Consider the following 21,054-nt stretch of genomic DNA (forward strand, 5'->3'; position numbering starts at 1 on the left):
ACCTAGATAGTATATTCAAAAGCAGAGACATTACTTTGCCGACTAAAGTCCAACTAGTCAAGGCTATGGTTTTTCCAGTAGTCATGTATGGATGTGAGAGTTGGACTGTGAAGAAGGCTGAGCGCCGAAGAATTGATGCTTTTGAACTGTGGTGTTGGAGAAGACTGAGAGTCCCCTGGACTGCAAGGAGATCCAACCAGTCCATTCTGAAGGAGATCAACCCTGGGATTTCTTTGGAAGGAATGATGGTAAAGCTGAAACTCCAGTACTTTGGCCACCTCATGCGAAGAGTTGACTCATTGGAAAAGACTCTGATGCTGGGAGGGATTGGGGGCAGGAGGAGAAGGGGACGACCGAGGATAAGATGGCTGGATGGCATCACTGACTCGAAGGACGTGAGTCTGAGTGAACTCCGGGAGTTGGTGATGGACAGGGAGGCCTGGCGTGCTGCGATTCATGGGGTTGCAAAGAGTCGGACACGACTGAGCAACTGAACAGAACGGAACGGAATTGCTCCTCCTTCCTCCCTTAGGTGTTGAATACCCAGGGCTCCTTCCTGGACTCCAGGCCTGTTCTATCCACCTCTGACCGACCCCTCACTCTTACCCTGATAACCCACTTCTAGACCAGCACCTAGACTTCTCTGTCTAGCCTGGTGTGCACATACTTCGTTCTGAAGAACGGCTACATTTGAAGGTGGAATGAGAGGAGTCAGAGCCTGCACATGCATGTGATCAGAGTTCCTCAGGTGCAGCTGAGAGCAAAGAAAAGGGTGCCCTGGACCTGGTCTCCATGTGTGTCCTTGCTGGGATCTAACACTGTTAGGGATGGGCCTGCATACTACCTCTCCTACTGGCTGGTGCAATACTTTAAAAAAAAAAAGGCAAACAAACATGGGTTTTAATTTTAAGACTAGGTTAAATTTATCACTCATTCTAGGTTTCAAGGCAATTACATAGGAAAGTAGTCTCAATGGAAGCAGAAAGTGAAACTGACCAATTTGGGTCCCCTTTTAAAAATACATGAATTGCTTCCTTTGGCAGACAATGCGTTATTCTGATGTTGATTTGAATGTTTGAAAGTTATTGATATTTTAATAAAGTACATCCAAAGGATGTATGGTAACATTTTGTTGCAGTGCAGTGAATGTTGAACAGTATTTAAGAAACCCACAAATGGTGCTGTCTTGACCATTGTTCAGGTCCAGAGCTATGACAATAAGCATGATCACAGCACTCAGTTCTGTTAGTTAAACACCTAGATTATTCAACCAGGTTAAAGACTTCCCAGATTTATTATAGTATCCAGCTTAGTAAGAGGTCAGTAAATATTTATTGTATTTTAAAAATTGACCCAGTGTCTGAAAATGTTTGGTTGCATTAGTGTTTGCAATAGTCCAAAACTGAGTCAGCATAAATTTCATGGTGCTTCCAGTTGTTTCAATGGCCTTGAAAACCAACTCCAGCTTCCAAAGCCAACTGTGCTGATGACTGGTCAAAGATACTTTAAAGTGAGAAGGTGGAGATAATTATTCCATCTACTGTCAAGTACATGCAAGAATGTCCTCACCTCAGTGTTATTTGACTCATATCCAGAAGACTGGGGCCCACTTCAGTCTCAGCTTCATAATGGTTTCAGTCCATTCATTGGCCATTATCTCTTTGATCTTTAGTTCACTGGTTTGAAGTGGTTTAAGATAAATAATGCCCAATGATTTCCGATAGGTTCTATCCAGGAGGGTGTATTATCTTTCTGTGATTGTGGATAAGTTTGGGAATGGGTGATAGAGGAGTTGGATCAATGAAAAAAGCAAGAGAATTCCAGAAAAACATCTACTTTTGCTTTATTGACTATGCCAAAGCCTTTGGCTGTGTGGATCACAACAAACTGTGGAAAATTCTTCAAGAGATGGAAGATGGGAATACCAGACCATCTGACCTGCCTCCTGAGAAAGCTGCAGTTCAAGAAGCAATAGTTAAAACTGGACATGGAACAACAGACTGGTTCCAAATTGGGAAAGGAATATGTCAAGGCTGTATATTCTAACCCTGCTTATTTAACTTATATGCAGAAAACTTCATGCGAAATGCTGGGCTGGATGAAGCACAAGCTGGAATCAAGATTGCTGGGAGAGATATCAATAACCTCAGATGTGCAGATGACACCACCCTTATGGCAGAAAGCGAAGAACTAAAGAGCCTGTTGATGAAAGTGAAAGAGGAGAGTAAAGAAGTTGGCTTAAAGCTCAGCATTCAGAAATGAGGATCATGGCATCGGGTCCCATCACTTCATGGCAAATAGATGGGGAAACAGTGGAAACAGTGAGAGACTTTATTCTGGGGGGCTCCAGAATCACTGCAGAGGGTGACTGCAGTCATGAAATTAAAAGACACTTGTACTTTGGAAGAAAGGTTATGACCAACCTAGACAGGATATTAAAAAGCAGAGATTACTTTACCAACAAAGGTCGGTCTAGTCAAGGCTATGGTTTTCCAGTGGTCATGTATGTATGTTAGAGTTGGATTATAGAGAAACCTGAGTGCCAGAGAATTGATGCTTTTGAACTGTGGTGTTGCAGAAGACTCTTGAGAGTCCCTTGGACTACAAGGAGATCCAACCAGTCCATCCTAAAGGAGATCAGTCCTGGGTGTTCATTGGAAGGACTGATGTTGAAGCTGGAACTCCAATACCTTGGCCACCTGATGTGAAGAGCTGACTCATTTGAAAAGACCCCAATGCTGGGAAAGATTGAGGGCAGGAGAAGAAGGGGACGACAGAGGATGAGATGGTTGGATGGCATCCCTGACTCAGTGGACATGGGTTTGGGTGGACTCTGGGAGTTGGTGATGGACAGGGAGGCCTGGCATGCTGCAGTCCATGGGGTCTCAAAGAGTTAGACACAACTGAGCAACTGAACTGACTGACTGATAGAGGAGTTATGTAATCAGAAGATTGATAGGCTCTGATGAGGGTATCCACTGGGAGCCCAAGGTAATTCATGAAGTGATCCCAGCCTTCTGCTTTGCCTTAAAACATTGTGGGGTTTCCCTCCTAAGGATCCTATTTTTCACCTTGAACACCTTAATTCATATTTTATCTGTTATGTCCCCAAATGGCTTTAAATTTCAGTATTATTCAAATTGTGAACTTTGACCCATTAGTGGTTGTTAAAGTTAAATTCATGGATCAAACCAGAACTGAAAAAAGAAGTAGAATTAAACAGAGTAGAAGATATCAGAGCACTTCTTAGGCAACAGGGAAAGTATTAGTTTAGCAAAATTTTTGTTTCAATTGTTCATGTAGGAGACAGTACTGAGTGAGTGAGTGAGTGAAGTTGCTCAGTCGTGTCCGACTCTTTGTGACCCCATGGACTGTAGCCCACCAGGCTCCTCAGTCCATGGAATTTTCCAGGCAAGAGTACTAGACTGGGTTGCCATTTCCTTCTCCAGGGGATCTTCCCAACCCAGGGATCGGACCCGAGTCTCCCGCACTGCAGGCAGACGCTTTACCGTCTGAGCCACCAGGGAAGCCCCAGACAGTACTGAAGAGTGCTATAAAATTTGTATTCTTTACATGGGTAGTAATGAGAAAAATGTGAAACGCACAGACTTACGGCAGGCTGTTTGGTTTTTAGGCATATGGCAGGCATTAGGAAGGACAGGGAAGGTTAGGGACAGGAGGCTTTCTGTACGTAACTTTCACCACTCCATGTAGGTAGCCAGCCTCCCAGTTTGCCTACTCATTCAGGTCATACCTTTTGATTTTGCTTCTTTATCCTTGCTTTGTAGAGGACCATCATGAAATCAAAATATCCTTTAGTGAGTACTTTTCTGCTTGTAAGGTGCTTTTGTCCACTCCATCCCATTTTATTATGGATTCTAGATTCTAAAAGCCAGGTTCATCCCCAAGGGAAGGCCAAGTTTAACTTCCTGCCTCTGAGTCCTCCAGCAGGATATTCTCCAGCCTGTTTTGATGATTCATTGTTAATATGACCACTGCCTAGGAGGTGATTCATTTATCTGACCTTATTTCCTGTGTCTGATTAACTTTTAACTTTTGAAGTTATGTTGCTGTTACTTAAGTTAAGGTATAATTGGGCTTATGATATCTCTAGTAACCAAGAGATGATATCAGAAGGGAGTGAAATAAGAATGTGGCACTGAGTTTCAAGAATGAAGGTCACAAGTGGAAGAGGATGGCTTCTGGATGCTAGGCAACTCCAGGGAGGCAGGGATGGCCCAACATCTCATTATTTACTGGTTAATGGAGGACTCCACTGAGAATTACAAACTCAAGCAGCCAGCTGTTTTTTAGAGGGATGGTTTTGTTGTAATGTTGTCAAACTACCATTCTCGGGGCCCAACTGTTCCACTCTGGGATCCTGCTATTGCTAGCAATCTACCCTCCAATTCAGTTGCTATTTATTGAAAGCCTGCTAGTCCTCTTCCCCTGGGGATCTATACAGAAACGGTAGAACTCTGGCATGAAAAGATGGAGGCTTACCTCCAGGACATTTGGTTAGTGGGACCTATTTATTTTCAAACCTCTTTCATCAAGTAACACCAGCTAATGCTAAAGAGAGTGAAAGTCATACTGGCTTTGTGTCTCTGTTGAAAGCTCCTCGCATTCACCAAAAACAAAAACAAAAACAAAAAAACCCACCTCTTTGGAGGAGAACTCTTAAGCCTAGAAGGAGTTAAGCTGTGTGTCTGCACAGTGTGGCTTTGTTCTGGCAACGTCCCATTAGTTTAGGTCATTTCTGATGACTTCACTCTCCTGGTGACATCAGCCTCTAATCTCCTGAAGGTGAATTCATGTGCGATTGCTTCAAAATGCTCACTCCCTGAGTTCCAGGCCATTCCCGTTGATATATGGACAGAGCCTGTCTTTCCCAGGCCGCAGTCTGGTCTGTGCGCTGCATTTGTGCTTACCATATCATATTACCGTGTGGACATTATGTCACTCACTGGCACAGCCCAGCTCAAAAACTGAAATGTGCTTCTGCAAGCAAAAAACCAAAAGCTAACAGCACCTCTCTCCGTGCCCTACCCCAGGTATAAAATAAAAAGGTTAGAAGGATGGTTTGACTGTATTCCGGTTAGTTATTTTTCTAACTGCTCTCTCTTCTGCACCCTCTAAGTAGTCTGAATGCTGATAGCATCTTTGTCTTAGTTTTCAGTTCATTATACCCACTAACTCTTGAATATGTTTGGTTACTGATGGCACAAATTAAATCTAAGACCTTGAAATAATTTAGTTTAGACTTGTTCTAAAGTATCAAGCCTGTAAATGAAAGTAGCTTGTTTACCTTCTAAGACCATTTCCTTTGCTCTGCCTTTCAGATGTCATGAAAGAATAAAGAGTTGTCAGGAAAGCAGCCTGGGCTTGTTGGGTGGGTGTCCACTTCAACCACAGTGGTGTAGCTGTGCACGTGCCCCAAGTGCTGAGAGGGACACGATGCCTCTGGGGCTGCGGCACACAGCCTGGGACGGTCCCCAGAGCTTGCCCAGTCTTAGACCAGTGTAAGCACAGGTTATGCCCCTTTCTGCCCTCTGCTGTTAGCCGCAGGCTGTGGTGACACCCAGTTATGTCAGTATGGATTCAGAATGCTACAGGGTCTCCCTGAGCCCCACTATTACCCCGTGGCTCCCACCATCGCAGGGAAGTTAATGTGTTCTGTTTGGGGTTCTGTGTCTTCAGATGGGACCTGGGCTGAAGTGAGGCAGAGGAGAGGATCCTGTCTGCAGAATCCCCACACCATTTTCAGCCCTGTGCATCCATTTTTCTTCTGATTCATGGCTCTTGGCAGTCAACAGTACCTTCTGGTATTCAGAGCTAGCAGGGTATGCACTGGGGTTTAAAATCACATCAGAAATATTTCATAGTAACATAGTGTTTTTAAGAGGAGAGCCTAGTGTTTAAACAAGCCAATACAATGCCACTGTCACTATTTATCTTCATTTCATATTGAAGGGAAAGAAAGACATGAATAGAGCAATTTATCCTTACAGGCGTCACAGTGCAGTTTTCCAATAGTAATGACTGCTTCGATTCGGTTTGGGAGTCATCGACAGACTATAGGGGTACTGAAAAGATACTATATGTTTTCACAAAATAAATTCAGAGGCTCTTATTTTTTTGAGGAAGGAAATAAAATCCCTGGATGACTTGCCAATAAAATTTTAAACGCAGGGATAATTAGGCTTTCTGAGTTTCAGGTCTGTTTTAGTTGAGGGTGGGGGTGGGGTGGGAGATTGACTGCATCAGAGGAAACTTGTGGTATCTTAGTCCAGAATGCTGGCACCATTACTGTTCACATCTGCTCATGACGTACGAAGATATTGGACTTTTTAAAGGTCTGGTATGAAGTAAGCCAACTTCCTTCCTCCTCCTGCTGCATCTCCAAGGAGGTGCAAATATTAGAGAAGCCTCTTTACAAACACATTTTCAATGCCATTCTCTTTCTTGGTTCATGTAGAGAAGAAAATAGAAAAAAAAGGAATAAAGAAAGGCCCAGAAACCTAATGAAAATAATTGAAGTTTAAAAATTCGTGTTTTGTGCCCAAATTCTTACTTGTTCTCTTCTAACAGCATGACAGTTTCACTTGCACACAGTTTATACGTACATATGCTTTATACGTGCCCATGTTTGCTCCCTTTCCTGCAAGTAAGTATTGAGATCTCCCAGTTTCCTGGTATTGAGATCTCCCAGTTTCCTGCTCCCTGCAAGCTTCTGGAGAATAAGAAGGTAAAGCCTGAGAGAACTGCAGGAACTCTACTTTCCTAGCAGCGAGATGCTTCACATGGGCGATTGGGCTATAGTCTAATTTGGGGATGAAAGTAGAGGTAGGTGTTTGCCGATTCAGGTGGGTGGGAGTGGGTGGGGTGTAATGAAGAGCCCTGGATAAGCTGAGCCTTGTATCATTCCCATATGCACTATTGGGTGTTCTTGGGGCGGGGATGCTTTCTTTCTGTTTCTGAGGAGATTGAGAGAGGTCTGCTTTTGCAGTTGGAGAGGAAAGGCTGACAGTATCAACCTAGGTAGTTTTCTCATAGTGTCATTACTCTGGTGATGGCATAAACCACCAATCCTGCAAACTAGTAGGCTCGTTGATGAGCACGCCCTGCCGTCCTGTGCTGAGTACTTGTCCTCAGGGTGGGATTGCTGAGTCACTACAGGGGCGTACTTCCCCCAAGTCTGGGATCAGAGGTTGACTGCATAGTGTCCACTGTTTCATTAACTCCTGCACCCCCGGGGGAAAGCCTTCCACCCCCTACCTCCCTCTTGGAGTATTTTGCGTGGATTAGGTTCATGCCATGCTCTGCAGCAGCACCACCATCAGTTTGATGCAGGCTTAGGGTGATGCTGGTAGCTGGAGGTAGAGAAGAGAGGGAACCTGTCCCTAAAAGGCTGATGCGCACATGCACATGCATCAAAGTGTGTGCTGGGCACACTCACATCAGCAGGTCTTTCACTAAAACTCTGCCATCTACTGCCGGTCTGACCCTGAGAGAGAACTGTAGCCCCATATTTATCGTTAGTCCTGGGACTCTGGTTCAGAAGGGAAAAAGTTCCTGCTGGAGCTATCAGTGCCTGCAGCCCGCGGGATGATAAACACATATGTAGCTGATGATAGATATTGGTTTATTTGGGGCTTCTCCAGAGGCTCAGGGTTAAGAGTCCCCCTGCAATGCAAGATACGTGGGTTCGATCCCTAGGTTGGGAAGATCCCCTGGAGAAGGAAATGGCAACCCACTCCAGTATTCTTGCCTGGGAAATCCCATAGACAGAGGAGCCTGGCGGGCCATGAGGTTGCAAGGAGTCGGACATGACTGAGCAACTGAGCACACCTAGCATACGCCCCCTGTCTAGAAGCCAGCTGAGCGGCTTCTGATAACGTGTGCACATGTATTTCCTGACCTGCCCTACCCTGCCAAGTTCCTTTGAGTTTGTGATCTGATGAGAAGTTCCCACCAGGACCACCTCAGGGGGTCCTCATTTGGCCCCAGTTGTCACCAAAGGGTTTGGCTCCTTGAATGGTGGGGCGCTCATGTCTCAATATGACACCTTCATCTTTCTTGTGTCTAGAGCAGAGTCTGGCATACACAGGCACTGGGGAACTGCTTGATGAGTTGATCTGTTGAAATCAATAAAAAATTTGCTGACTAAAATAAACCCTGAGCACAAAAGCAGTTTTAGATAAAATATCAAGTTTCAGTGATCCAAAGTGTACAAAACATGTAGTTCTTTGAAAGGACCTATCTTGATGTACGTTTACAAATCCACCTACTTTTCTTCCATTTGACATATTTTAATAGTGTGGTCATGGAGTGGGCTCCCAAAAAGGGTTAAATCTAAGGATGGGGATTTGCGGTTTTCTCCAAAATGGGGGATCGTAATCTAGCAGTTTGTTGGTCTGCTGTTTAACTTCTCTGTTAAAGAATTCAGGAGGTGTATTCCATAAAGCTGGCTTCTCAGATGATATTTTTTTCCCCTTTAATATTCTCATCCAATCCATGAACAAGATACAGCTCTTCATTTATTTTGATCTTAAATTCTTTCAGTAATATTTTCTTATTTTCCTAAGTATTCTGTATTTTTTGATGTTATTATGCATGGTGTTTTTTAAAAAAATTTATATTGATTGTTTATTGCTTGTATGTAGAAATACAATTATTTTTTTGTACATTGTATTATAATGCCACAACCTTGCTGTGTTGGCTCACTTTTTAGTTCTAGTAGCTTCTTTGTATATTCCATCAGATTTTCTACACAGATAATCATGTCATCTTCTTCCTTTTACTTCTTGCTTTCTAATATTTATGTCTCTAAATTTTATTTCTTACCTTATCGTACTGGTTATATCCTTCATTATAGTGTTGAATAAAAGCAGTAAAAATAGACATTTTTGTCTTGTTCTTGATCTTAGAGGAAGTGTGATGTTTTTTTTTTTTAGATATCTTTTGTCCATTTGAAGAAGTTCCCTTCTATTCCTAGCTTGCTAAGTTGTTGTTGTTTTTTTTAAAAATCAGAATGTAGGTTGGATTTTGGCATATCCTTTTTATACATATATTGAAATGATAAATGGCTTTTCTTTTTGTTTGTTAATATTGTGAATTAAGTTGATTGATTTTTGAAGGTTAAATCAGCCTTGCATCCCTGGGACAAATTGCACTTGGTTATGATGTCTTAGGAGAAGGCAATGCCACCCCACTCCAGTACTCTTGCCTGGAAAATCCCATGGATGGAGGAGCCTGGTGGGCTGCAGTCCATGGGGTTGCTAAGAGTCAGACACGACTGAGCGACTTCACTTTCACTTTTCACTTTCATACATTGGAGAAGGAAATGGCAACCCACTCCAGTGTTCTTGCTTGGAGAATCCCAAGGATGTGGGAACCTGGTGGGCTGCCGTCTGTGGGGTTGCACAGAGTTGGACACAACTGAAGTGACTTAGCAGTAGCAGCAGTAGCAGTATGATGTCTTATCCTTTTTATATATTGTTGAATCTGATTTGCTAAAATTGTGTTTTGAATTTCTGCATCTATATTTATGAGAAATATTGGACTGTAGTTTTCTTTTCTTGTAATGTGTTTAGTTTTTTTGTTACTAGTGTAATGATAGCCTTGCAGAATGAATTGGAAAATAGTTCCTCCTCTTTAATCTTCTGGAAGAGTTTGTGTAAAAATTGTATTTTTTCTCCCTTATATGTTTAGTTCCCTCATAGCTCAGTTGGTAAAGAATTCACCAGCAACGCAGGAGACCCTGATTGGATTCCTGGGTCGGGAAGATCCTCTGGAGAAGGCATAGGCTATCCTGTCAGTATTCTTGGGCTTCCCTTGTGGCTCAGTTGGTAAAGAATCTGCCTGCAGTGCAGGAGACCTGGCTTTGATCCCTGGATTGGGAAGATCCCCTGGAGAAAGGAAAGGCTACTCACTCCAGTATTTTGGCCTGGAGAATTCCATGAACTGTATAGTCCATGGGGTCACAGAGTTGGACATTACTGAGTGACTTTCACTTTCACTGCTGAAGTCTTTGGGTCTGGAATTGTCTTTGTAGGAAGAGTTTTAACTATGAATTTAACATTTTTAGAAATAAAGGACTATTTAAATAACCTGTTTATTTTGTGTGAGTTGTGGTAATTTGTGTCTTTCAAGGGATTTTTCCATTTCACTTAAGTTATCAGATTTATTGTCATAAGGTCTTAACAATATTTTGTTCTTTTCCTTTTATTATCTGTAGAATCTGTAATGATGTTGCTTCTCTCCTTGATGATAATCATAAAAAAAGTCTTCTCTCTTTTTTTCTTACTAATCTTGGTAGAGGTTTGTCAATTTTTTGACAATTTTTTGCCTTCTTTTGGTTTCATTAATTTTCTCTATATTTTTCTTTTTACTATTTCATTGATTTCTCCTCTGATTTTTTTTACTTGTTTACTTTGCTAGTTTCTTTAATTGGAAGCTTTATGCTATTGATTTGGTTCCCTTTTTAATGTAGGCATTAGAACTATATATTTTCCTTTAAATTGTTGCTTTAGGAGCATCTCATAGATTTTTATATATTGCATATTCATATTCATTTTCATTCATTTAGTGTACTTTCTAATTTCCCTTTTGATTATGTTTTGATTTATGGGTTATTTAAAAGCACTTTATTTAGTTTCTAAATATTTGGGAGATTTTTCCAGAGATAATTCTTCTGTTGATTTCTAATTTAATTCCATGGTGGTCAAAGAACGTCTTTTGTATGACCTGGATCTTTTTAAATTTATTGAGACTTCTTTTATAGCCAGGAATATGGTTTATCTTGGTAATGGTCAGTGTGAGGTTGAAGAAAAAGTGTATTTTCTGTTGTTGAATGGAGTGTTCCATAAATATCAATTTGATCAAGATGGTTGATAGTATTTTTCAAATTTCTATATCCTTACTGATTTTCTCTGTAATTATTCAATCAATTATTAAGAGAGGGTTTGAAATCTCTGAATGTAGTAGGGACTCCAATTATATATTGTACAGGTATATTAGACTGTTTGAAGTTGTACTATAGCTAACAGTCTGTTAGTTGTATTTTAGTCTTTTTCCTCTTTGTGTTTTACTTATTTTAGTGATTTTTTTTTCTGCAATGTCTTTTCTGCTGTTACTTCCTTACAGTGGTGTTTTCATCTCTAGAAGTTTGATTTGAGTCTTTTTTTTTGGTAATATATTCCCCCCCCTACTTTCTGAATATGTGGAATATGATTAAAATCTTTTTTAAAATGCTCTTGTCTGTTAATTTTAACATCTGTGTATTTTGGGTTGGTTTTGATTGGTTGATTTTTTTCTCCTCAATATTTTCCTGTTTATTTGCATGTCCAATATTTTTTGATAGAGTGGAGCTTTATAAATTCTCCATATTCATGTAGAACTCATCTGTTGAGTTCTGGTTATTTTTATTCTTATAAATATCTTGAACTCTGTTCTGGGCTTAGATGTAGTTAAGTTACTTAAGAATTGTTTGATCCTTTGAGATCTTACCTTTAATATTTGTGAGGTGGGAGTGAAACACTGCTTAGTCTGGGGGCTATTGTTTACCACTACTGAGGCAAGAAGGGCTTCCCTGAAGACTCAGATGGTAAAGAATCTGCCTGCAATGCAGGAGACCTGGGCTCAATCCCTGGATCGGGAAGATCCCCTGGAGGAGGGAATGGCTGCCCACTCCAGTATTCTTGCCTGGAGAATTTCATGGACGGAGGAGTCTGGGGGGCTACAGTCCTTAGGGTCACAAAGAGTTGGACAGAACTGAGCAACTAACACACACTGAAGCAAGAACTTTCTGATTATTCAGTTCTCTGTAAATTATGAGGTTTTTCAGTCTGGTGGGGGGATTACTTTTCCTGTCCTTTCATGAGCTCCAGGAACTGTTCTTTGTAATTCTCTGACTTCTGCTAGTTTCTTCCCACGTATGCACTGATTAGTATTGTGCTGAATCCTCAAGGGGTACTCGCTATGGATGTCCAGTTTTCTTGCCCTGCAGCTCTTTCTTCTCCTACTAGCCAGCCAGCTTTAGCCATGTTGGTCTTTGGAAACTCTTAGCGGCATCTCTTCACCATAGGGAGTCTGTTAGACTACATCCCACTTCCTCTGTCAGGGCCTGGAAGCCTGCATGGCAGTAAACTGGCGCTGTTGTAGGGCCCTCCTCTTTCATCTTTTATCTTGCGCTTTCTCCCGGGTTCTGTCCTTGTAATTAACTACCATCATTTTAACTTCCTAATGCCATCAAACATATGTTTTTTTATGCTTTATTTAATTTTTCTAGTATTCTTTTGCAAAAGATTTGGTAGTAATTACTGTCTGCAACTGTTGGAATAAGAAACCCCAAACCTTTCAATTTCCATCAGGTTTTTGCCAGAGGAGTAAGTGGTTATTCTCGTCTGGTGGGGTCCCAGGTAGAGTCTGAGTGAGATTCAAAGCTGGGAATCCAGCATGTCTGACAGTTCTTGTGGAAGAGCCTCTTCTCTGGTTAGGATTGAGGAGACATTTGAGAGGGTGCTGATCCTGAAGGGAGAAGGAGCCAGACAAATGAGTTTCACCCAAGAACTGAATCTAGGTTATCAAAGAAGAGGAGCGGTGAGTGTGATGTCAGTCATTCATACCCCTTTTAGTCCAGCTCCCACTGGATTTATAAAGCGCTGCCTAGAGAGAGCTGACTGTATGTTAAAACAGAAAGGGTACTTTTACTCGATATTCTGCCAAAAATAAAAAAGGAGCCAGAGGCCCTCCATCAGCAGCTGGGAGCAAGAACCAGTGAAATTTGAGTTATTACTGTTAATATGACCCTTTAGGAACACCTTGGCTAGTGAGGTTTGAAGAAATCAAGTTACACAGGGGCCAGGTTAGCCTGGAGCCAGCTGAAACTTTATGGTGCTTCGTTAGTAGAAAGAGTCCTTGGCACAAACCAATTGTCCATCAGAAACTATCCTGAGGCCAGAAACTCATTTTACCTTGATTCTAGAATGTCCATCAGATGGTGTGGCTCTTGCCTGGAACTCATATTTTTCTGGGCTGGTACTCAGAGAGATTGACTTGAGGTCCTTAACGTTTTGCAACAAGTCACACATAGGGCCAGGTTTGCTGAGACTTAATGTGGCAATTTGTTGCTAACCTGAAGACGTTGTGCAGATATGAAACGATTAATCTGATGCATAAAATGAAAGACAGGTAGCGGAGGTAGGGTGGGGGAAGCGATTTCCAATGAACATAGCTCTAGTTCATAAGACGAAATCTATATTTCACTCAGCAGAAGGTACAAATCTGTATTGCATTAACTTTGCAGTTCTAACCAAAACAAAGACAGGATGGCAAATATTTAAACAGTGATTAAAACGTTGCCCAGGCAATAGGAAATGGCTCCTCTTGCCAACTGTTTGCTTGGACGGAATGAAATGAGGGGCACACAAACCTTGTCTGCCTGGTTGTTCTCAGGGACCCTTCTCTGGCACAAGGTCAGCACCCTCAATCATTAATTTGAGTCCAATGGATCCCACTGGAAAGACCCTATTGAGAAAGAACTCTGACATCTGTTAAAGGCTAAAAGGGTCTTCAATATATATATATATTTTAACATATTTTACTTATAAAAATGGCAGGGTGTAATCAGAGCAGATTTCTCTACCAGAAGTTTGAATGCTTAATTCAAAACAAACCCATATTTGATTTGGTAGTATAATTCTCCCCCACCTCCCTCATTTGGCTCTTTGCCAGCTGTTAGTCTAATTGCAGTGGTGGCAGCCTGAGATTCTACAGCCCTCAAGGGCAACTTGAAGGAAATGTTGCTATGGCTAATTATGGTGATGCCTTGATTGAAAGTCATACTCTGCTTCTGAATGGCCTAAAATGACATGGCAGCACAGACACACGTAAGGACATCCCCACAAATCTATATTTTGTTAAGGTTCAATGTTGCATTCATGTCAGAAGTGACCCTGAAACATTCTCACTCCAATTTTTGTAAACAGGCAGGATGACCACAACTTTGATCAAATCCCACTCAGCATTTTCCTTAGTCTTCTTGAAAGATAAGCTGTTTGGTGTATTGGCACAAAGTAGTCACAGTGCTACCGTGCTCTTTTGCAGACAGATAGATGGCCTGGTGACTTAATTCACATTGGTAAATAGCATTCACTGTCACATTCTCAGCTCTGGACTAAACACTGCAGGTAAGCAGCCAAGGGAAGAGGCAGTGTTAGAAGTGAATTGTGTCCCCTCCTCTCCCCGCAAAGATATTTTGGAATTCTAACCCCCAGTACCTCAGAATGTGTTCTTATTTGGAAATAAGGTCACTGCAGATTAATCAGTTAAGGTGGAGTGACACTGGAATAGCTGCTGCTGCTGCTGCTGCTCAGCCGCTCAGTCATGTCCGACTCTGTGTGACTCCATAGACAGCAGCCCACCAGGCTCCCCCGTCCCTGGGATTCTCCAGGCAAGAACACTGGAGTGGGTTGCCATTTCCTTCTCCAATGCATGAAAGTGAAAAGTGAAAGTGAAGTCGCTCAGTTGTGTCCGACTCTTAGCGACCCCATGGACTACAGCCTACCAGGCTCCTCCATCCATGGGATTTTCCAGGCAAGAGTACTGGAGTGGGGTGCCATTGCCTTCTCCAACACTGTAGAGTGGCCTCTAAATCCAATATGACTGTGTCTTTCTGGCTGCATGAAAACAGAGATACACGTGGAGGATGCCACGTAACAGTGGAGGCAGAGGTTGGAGTTACACGGTTGCCTGTGGCTCAGAGGTAAAGAATCTGCTTTCAGTTTTGGAGATGTGGAGATGTGGAGATGTGGTTTTGATCCCTGGGTTGGGAAGATCCCCCCTCCTCCCCCCCAACCAGAGGAGGAAATGGCAACCTGCTCCAGAATTCTTGCCTGGGAAATTCCATGGACAGAGGAGCCTCGTGGGCTGCAGTCCATGGGGTCGCAAAGAGGGTAACACAATTGAGCAACTAAACAACAACAGCAACAACAAGCCAAACTGCCAGTGATTGCCGGAAAACCACCAGGAGCCAGGAGAGAGACAAACAAAATTTCTTACCTGCAGGTTTCAGCAGTAATGTGAAAAACCACATTTTTCAGTAATGTGGCCCTGTTGACACTTTGGTATCAGCCCCCAGAACTGTAGACAGTACATTTCTGTTGTTTTAAGGCACTTGGTTTGTGGCACTTTGTTCCAGCTGCCCTAAGAAACTACTACAGTGTGGGATACACTGTGTTCTTAGGCAACATGGGACCTGATGATGGATCTCTGTAGAGTAAGGATGACATGTCGGATGGACAGAGGCCCCGTGGAGACCGAGTTACTAGAGGAGGCAAATTTTAAGCTGATTTCCGGGTGTCATCATGTGAATCCTCAAACTATCTGAAGTGACTTTGTTTGCCCCCTGTGCAGTCTGGACACCTGAGCGACAGTGAAGGACAGGGGAGTCTGGCGTGCTGCAGTCCATGGGGTTGCACAGATTTGGACATGCCTGAGTGAGAGAACACGCAGACACACACATGCAGTCTGGACCCAAGAGAAGGCAGTCTGCGATCTGGGCTCAAGTGGCCAATTCGCTTCCTACCACACAGAATATACTCATTAGAATCACATGAACTAGCCCCAGCTTAATAGACACCCTCTTTATTCCTAGTCGGCCAACAAAAGTATAGGGTAGCCTAATGACGTAGATAAAAAGGAATTTGGGATGTAGAATGTGAAAACCAAGGGTCCAATGGCTAATTATCCAACATCAAATATAACTATCCTAACCCAAGTAGCTGTTCTAAAACCCAAATCAGTAGAACCCTGACAAAATTCCTTTTAAAGTGCTAGAACAGAGATTCAGACACTGAATTTGATGAATTAGTGCAAACTTGGATCCAGCGCCAGTCTAGCAGCCCATTCCAGCCTTTGTAAATGTGAATGCAGCTTGCTTGGCTCCATGCCCATGTTGGGGGCTCCAGGAAGCTCTGATTCTCCTAGCCGGCTTCCTACTACACCAGAGCCATGTCCACTCTCTAAACTGATGATCTCCCCATGTCCCTTTCTGTGTACAGCCTTTGGTAGCTCTGACTGCCTATGGATCAAATAGAAGCAGGATGTTTTAATAAGCCTCTATGATCTGTCCCTGCACTAGACTCCTCTCCCACCATCCTCTCCCTTTAATTTTACATCTACCTTCACGAAATTAATTGTCGTGTCCATAGTACATCCTTGTGTGTCCTGCCCTGGTGGCATTAACCTGCTATCCTCTAAACATACAATGTCATTTCCTTCTTTTTCTTCTAGGGAAACTCCAGTTAACCTTCAAAACCTTGTAAGGAGCACTTATCTATGAAAGCCTTCCTTGATCTCTGCCTCCAAATAGACTTAGAATAACTTATTTCTTTGTATTATTTTTACATACTTATTTATTCTGCAGCTCACACTGTATTTAATGATTTGCTTATAAACCATCTCCCAATTAAACTGTGAGAGAAGAAACTATGTCATATTTACATCAGGATGTGCAGTAGTGAGTGCAGTGCCTACAGAAGGTGATTACTACTACTACTAAGTCGCTTCAGTTGTGTCCGACTCTGTGCGACCCCATAGACGGCAGCCCACCAGGCTCCCCTGCCGCTGGGATTCTCCAGGCAAGAATACTGGAGTGGGTTGCCATTTCCTTCTCCAATGCATGAAAGTGAAAAGTGAAAGTGAAGTCGCTCAGTCGTGTCCAACTCTTATTGACCCCATGGACTGCAGCCCACCAGGCTCCTCTGTTCATGGGATTTTCCAGGCAAGAGTACTGGAGTGGGGTGCCATTGCCTTCTCCGCAGAAGGTGATTAGTAACTATTATAAGAATTTGTTCACTCAAAAATATTTATTGAAGCCTTTATTGTGTTAGTCATTGTTCTGGGCCTGCAGTAAAAAAAACAGATAAGGATCTTGCTCACTTGGAACTCACATTTCTGGTAGAGAAGATGGATAAACAAGCAAACAAACAGAAAATGTATATATTGAATTGTGAAAGTTGCTCAGTCGTGTCTGACTCTTTGTGACCCATGGACTATACCGTCCATGGAATTCTCTAGGCCAGAATACTGGAGTGGGTAGCCTTTCCTTTCTCCAGGGGATCATCCCAACCCAGGGATTGAACCCAGGAATCGAACCTAGGTCTCCCTCATGGCAGGCGGATTCTTTACCAGCTGAGCCACAAGGGCAGCCCTAAATGACCATAGCCTGGTGTTAACCATATATAACCATAACCATATAACCATAGCATTGGTGTTAACCACCCCAAAAACTCCCCATGTAGGAGATTTCCTTTTGTATATTATATTACCTGGAAATATATATCTTTTCAATTAGCATATGATTCAGCAATTCTGCTTCTGGGTATGTACCCAAAAGAATTGAAAGAAGGATCTCAAAATGATATTTGTGCAGCCATGTTCATAGCAGCATTAGTCACAATAGCCCAAAGGTAGAAGCACCTCATGTGTTGTCCATCAATGGACGAATGGATAAACAAAACGTAGTCTATGCGTACAATGGAATACTATTCATCTTTAAAAAAGGAAGGAAATTCTGACACAAGCTACAACATGGATGTACCTTGAAGATATTATGCTAAGTGAAATAGACCAGACACAGAAAGACATACACTGTATCATTTCCCTTATATGAGGTGTCTGCTGCTGCTGCTGCTAAGAAGCATCAGTCGAGTCCGACTCTGTGCGACCTCATAGATGGCAGCCCACCAGGCTCCTCCGTCCCTGGGATTCTCCAGGCAAGAACACTGGAGTGGGTTGCCATTTCCTTCTCCAATGCATGAAAGTGAAAAGAGAAAGTGAAGTCGCTCAGCCGTGTCCGACTCTTAGCGACCCCATGGACTGTAGCCCACCAGGCTCCTCCGTCCATGGGATTTCCCAGGCAAGAGTACAAGAGTGAGGTGTCTAAAGTGGTCAAATCCACAGGGACTGAAGGTTGAATGGTGGTTGCCAAGGGATGGGGGGAAGAGAGAAAGGGGAGTTGTTGTGGGTACAGAGTTTCAGGTGGTGAAGATGAAATGAGTTCTGTGCATGGCTGGTTGCACCACAATGTAAAAACTTTTTTTTTTTTAAACTTTTTTTTATTTTTATTTTTTCACTTTACAATACTGTATTGGTTTTGCCATACATTGACATGAATCCACCACAGGTGTACATGAGTTCACAAACATGAACCCCCTCCCACCTCCCTCCCCATATCATCTCTCTGGGTCATCCCAGTGCACCAGCCCCAAGCATCCTGTATCCTGTATCGAACCTAGACTAGCGATTCGTTTCTTACATGATAGTATACATGTTTCAGTGCCATTCTCCCAAATCATCCCACCCTCTCCCTCTCCCACAGAGTCCAAAAGTCTGTTCTTTACATCCGTGTCTCTTTTGCTGTCTCACATACAGGGTTATCATTACCATCTTTCTAAATTCCATGTATATGTGTTAGTATACTGTATTGGTGTTTTTCTTTCTGGCTTACTTCACTCTGTATAATCGGCTCCAGTTTCATCCACCTCATTAGAACTGATTCAAATGTATTCTTTTTAACGGCTGAGTAATATTCCATTGTGTATATGTACCACAGCTTTCTTATCCATTCGTCTGCTGATGGACATCTAGGTTGCTTCCATGTCCTGGCTATTATAAACAGTGCTGCGATGAACATTGGGGTACATGTGTCTCTTTCAATTCTGGTTTCCTTGGTGTGTATGCCCAGCAATGGGATTGTGGGTCATAAGGCAGTTCTATTTGCAGTTTTAAAAGGAATCTCCACGCTGTTCTCCATAGTGGTTGTACTAGTTTGCATTCCCACCAACAGTGAAAGAGGGTTCCCTTTTCTCCACACCCTCTCCAGCATTTATTGCTTGTAGACTTTTGGATCACAGCCATTCTGACTGGTGTGAAATGGTACCTCATTGTGGTCTTGATTTGCATTTCTCTGATAATGAGTGATGTTGAGCATCTTTTCATGTGTTTGTTAGCCATCCGTATGTCTTCTTTGGAGAAATGTCTGTTTAGTTCTTTGGCCCATTTTTTGATTGGGTCATTTATTTTTCTGGAATTGAGCTGCAGGAGTTGCTTGTACATTTTTGAGATTAGTTGTTTGTCAGTTGCTTCATTTACTATTATTTTCTCCCATTCCGAAGGTTGTCTTTTCACCTTGCTTATAGTTTCCTTTGTTGTGCAGAAGCTTTTAATTTTAATTAGATCCCATTTGTGTATTTTTGCTTTTATTTCCAGTATTCTGGGAGGTGGATCATAGAGGATCCTGCTGTGATTTATGTTGGAGAGTGTTTTGCCTATGTTCTCCTCTTAGGAGTTTTATAGTTTCTGGTCTTACGTTTAGATCTTTAATCCATTTTGAGTTTATTTTTGTGAATGGTGTTAGAAAGTGTTCTAGTTTCACTCTTTTACAAGTGGTAGACCAGTTTTCCCAGTACCACTTGTTAAAGAGATTGTCTTTAATCCATTGTATATTCTTGCCTCCTTTGTCGAAGATAAGGTGTCCATAGGTATGTGGATTTATCTCTGGGCTTTCTGTTTTGTTCCATTAATCTATATTTCTGTCTTTGTGCCAGTACCATACTGTCTTGATGACTGTGGCTTTGTAGTAGAGCCTGAAGTCAGGCAGGCTGATTCCTCCAGTTCTATTCTTCTTTTTCAAGATTGCTTTGGCTATTTGAGTTTTTTTTGTATTTACATACAAATTGTGAAATTATTTGTTCTAGCTCTGTGAAAAATACCACTGGTAGCTTGATAGGGATTGCATTGAATCTGTAGATTGCTTTGGGTAGTATCCTCATCTCACTATATTGATTCTTCTGATCCATGAACATGGTTTATTTCTCCATCTATTAGTGTGCTCTTTGATTTCTTTTATCAGTGTTTTATAGTTTTCTATATATAGGTTTTTAGTTTCTTTAGGTAGATATATTCCCAAGTATTTTATTCTTTTTGTTGCAATGGTGAATGGAATTGTTTCCTTGATTTCTTTTTCTACTTTCTCATTATTAGTGTATAGGAATGCGAGGGATTTCTGTGTGTTGATTTTATATCCCACAACTTTACTACATTCATTGATTAGCTCTAATATTTTTCTGGTGGAGTCTTTAGGGTTTTCTATATAGAGGATCATGTCATCTGCAAACAGTGAGAGTTTTACTTCTTCTTTTCCAATTTGGATTCCTTTTATTTCTTTTTCTGCTCTGATTGCTGTGGCCAAAACTTCCAAAACTATGTTGAATAGTAGCAGTGAAAGTGGGCACCCTTGTCTTGTTCCTGACTTTAGGGGAAATGCTTTCCATTTTTCACCATTGAGGATAATGTTTGCTGTGGGTTTGTCATATAGCTTTTATTATGTTGAGGTATGTTCCTTCTATTCCTGCTTTCTGGAGAGTTTTTTTTAATCATAAATGGATGTTGAGTTTTGTCAAAGGCTTTCTCTGCATCTATTGAGATAATCATCTGGCTTTTATTTTTCAATTTGTTAATGTGGTGAATTACATTGATTGATTTGCAGATATTGAAGAATCCTTGCATCCCTGGGATAAAGCCCACTTGGTCATGGTGTATGATCTTTTTAATGTGTTGCTGGATTCTGATTGCTAGAATTTTGTTAAGGATTTTTGCATCTATGTTCATCAGTGATATCAGCCTGTAGTTTTCTTTTCTTGTGGCATCTTTGTCAGGTTTTGGTGTTAGGGTGGTAGTGGCTTCATAGAATGAGTTTGGAAGTTTACCTTCCTCTGCAGTTTTCTGGAAGAGTTTCAGTAGGATAGGTGTTAGCTCTTCTCTAAATTTTTGGTAGAATTCAGCTGTGAAGCTGTCTGGACCTGGGCTTTTGTTTGCTGGAAGATTTATGATTACAGTTTCAATTTCCGTGCTTGTGATGGATCTGTTAAGATTTTCTATTTCTTCCTGGTTCAGTTTTGGAAAGTTGTACTTTGCTAAGAATTTGTCCATTTCTTCCACGTTGTCCATTTTATTGGCATATAATTGTTGATAGTAGTCTCTTATGAT

This window comes from Ovis aries, chromosome 10 (genome assembly GCF_016772045.2).
Source record: "Ovis aries strain OAR_USU_Benz2616 breed Rambouillet chromosome 10, ARS-UI_Ramb_v3.0, whole genome shotgun sequence".
Classification (NCBI taxonomy): Eukaryota; Metazoa; Chordata; class Mammalia; order Artiodactyla; family Bovidae; genus Ovis; species Ovis aries.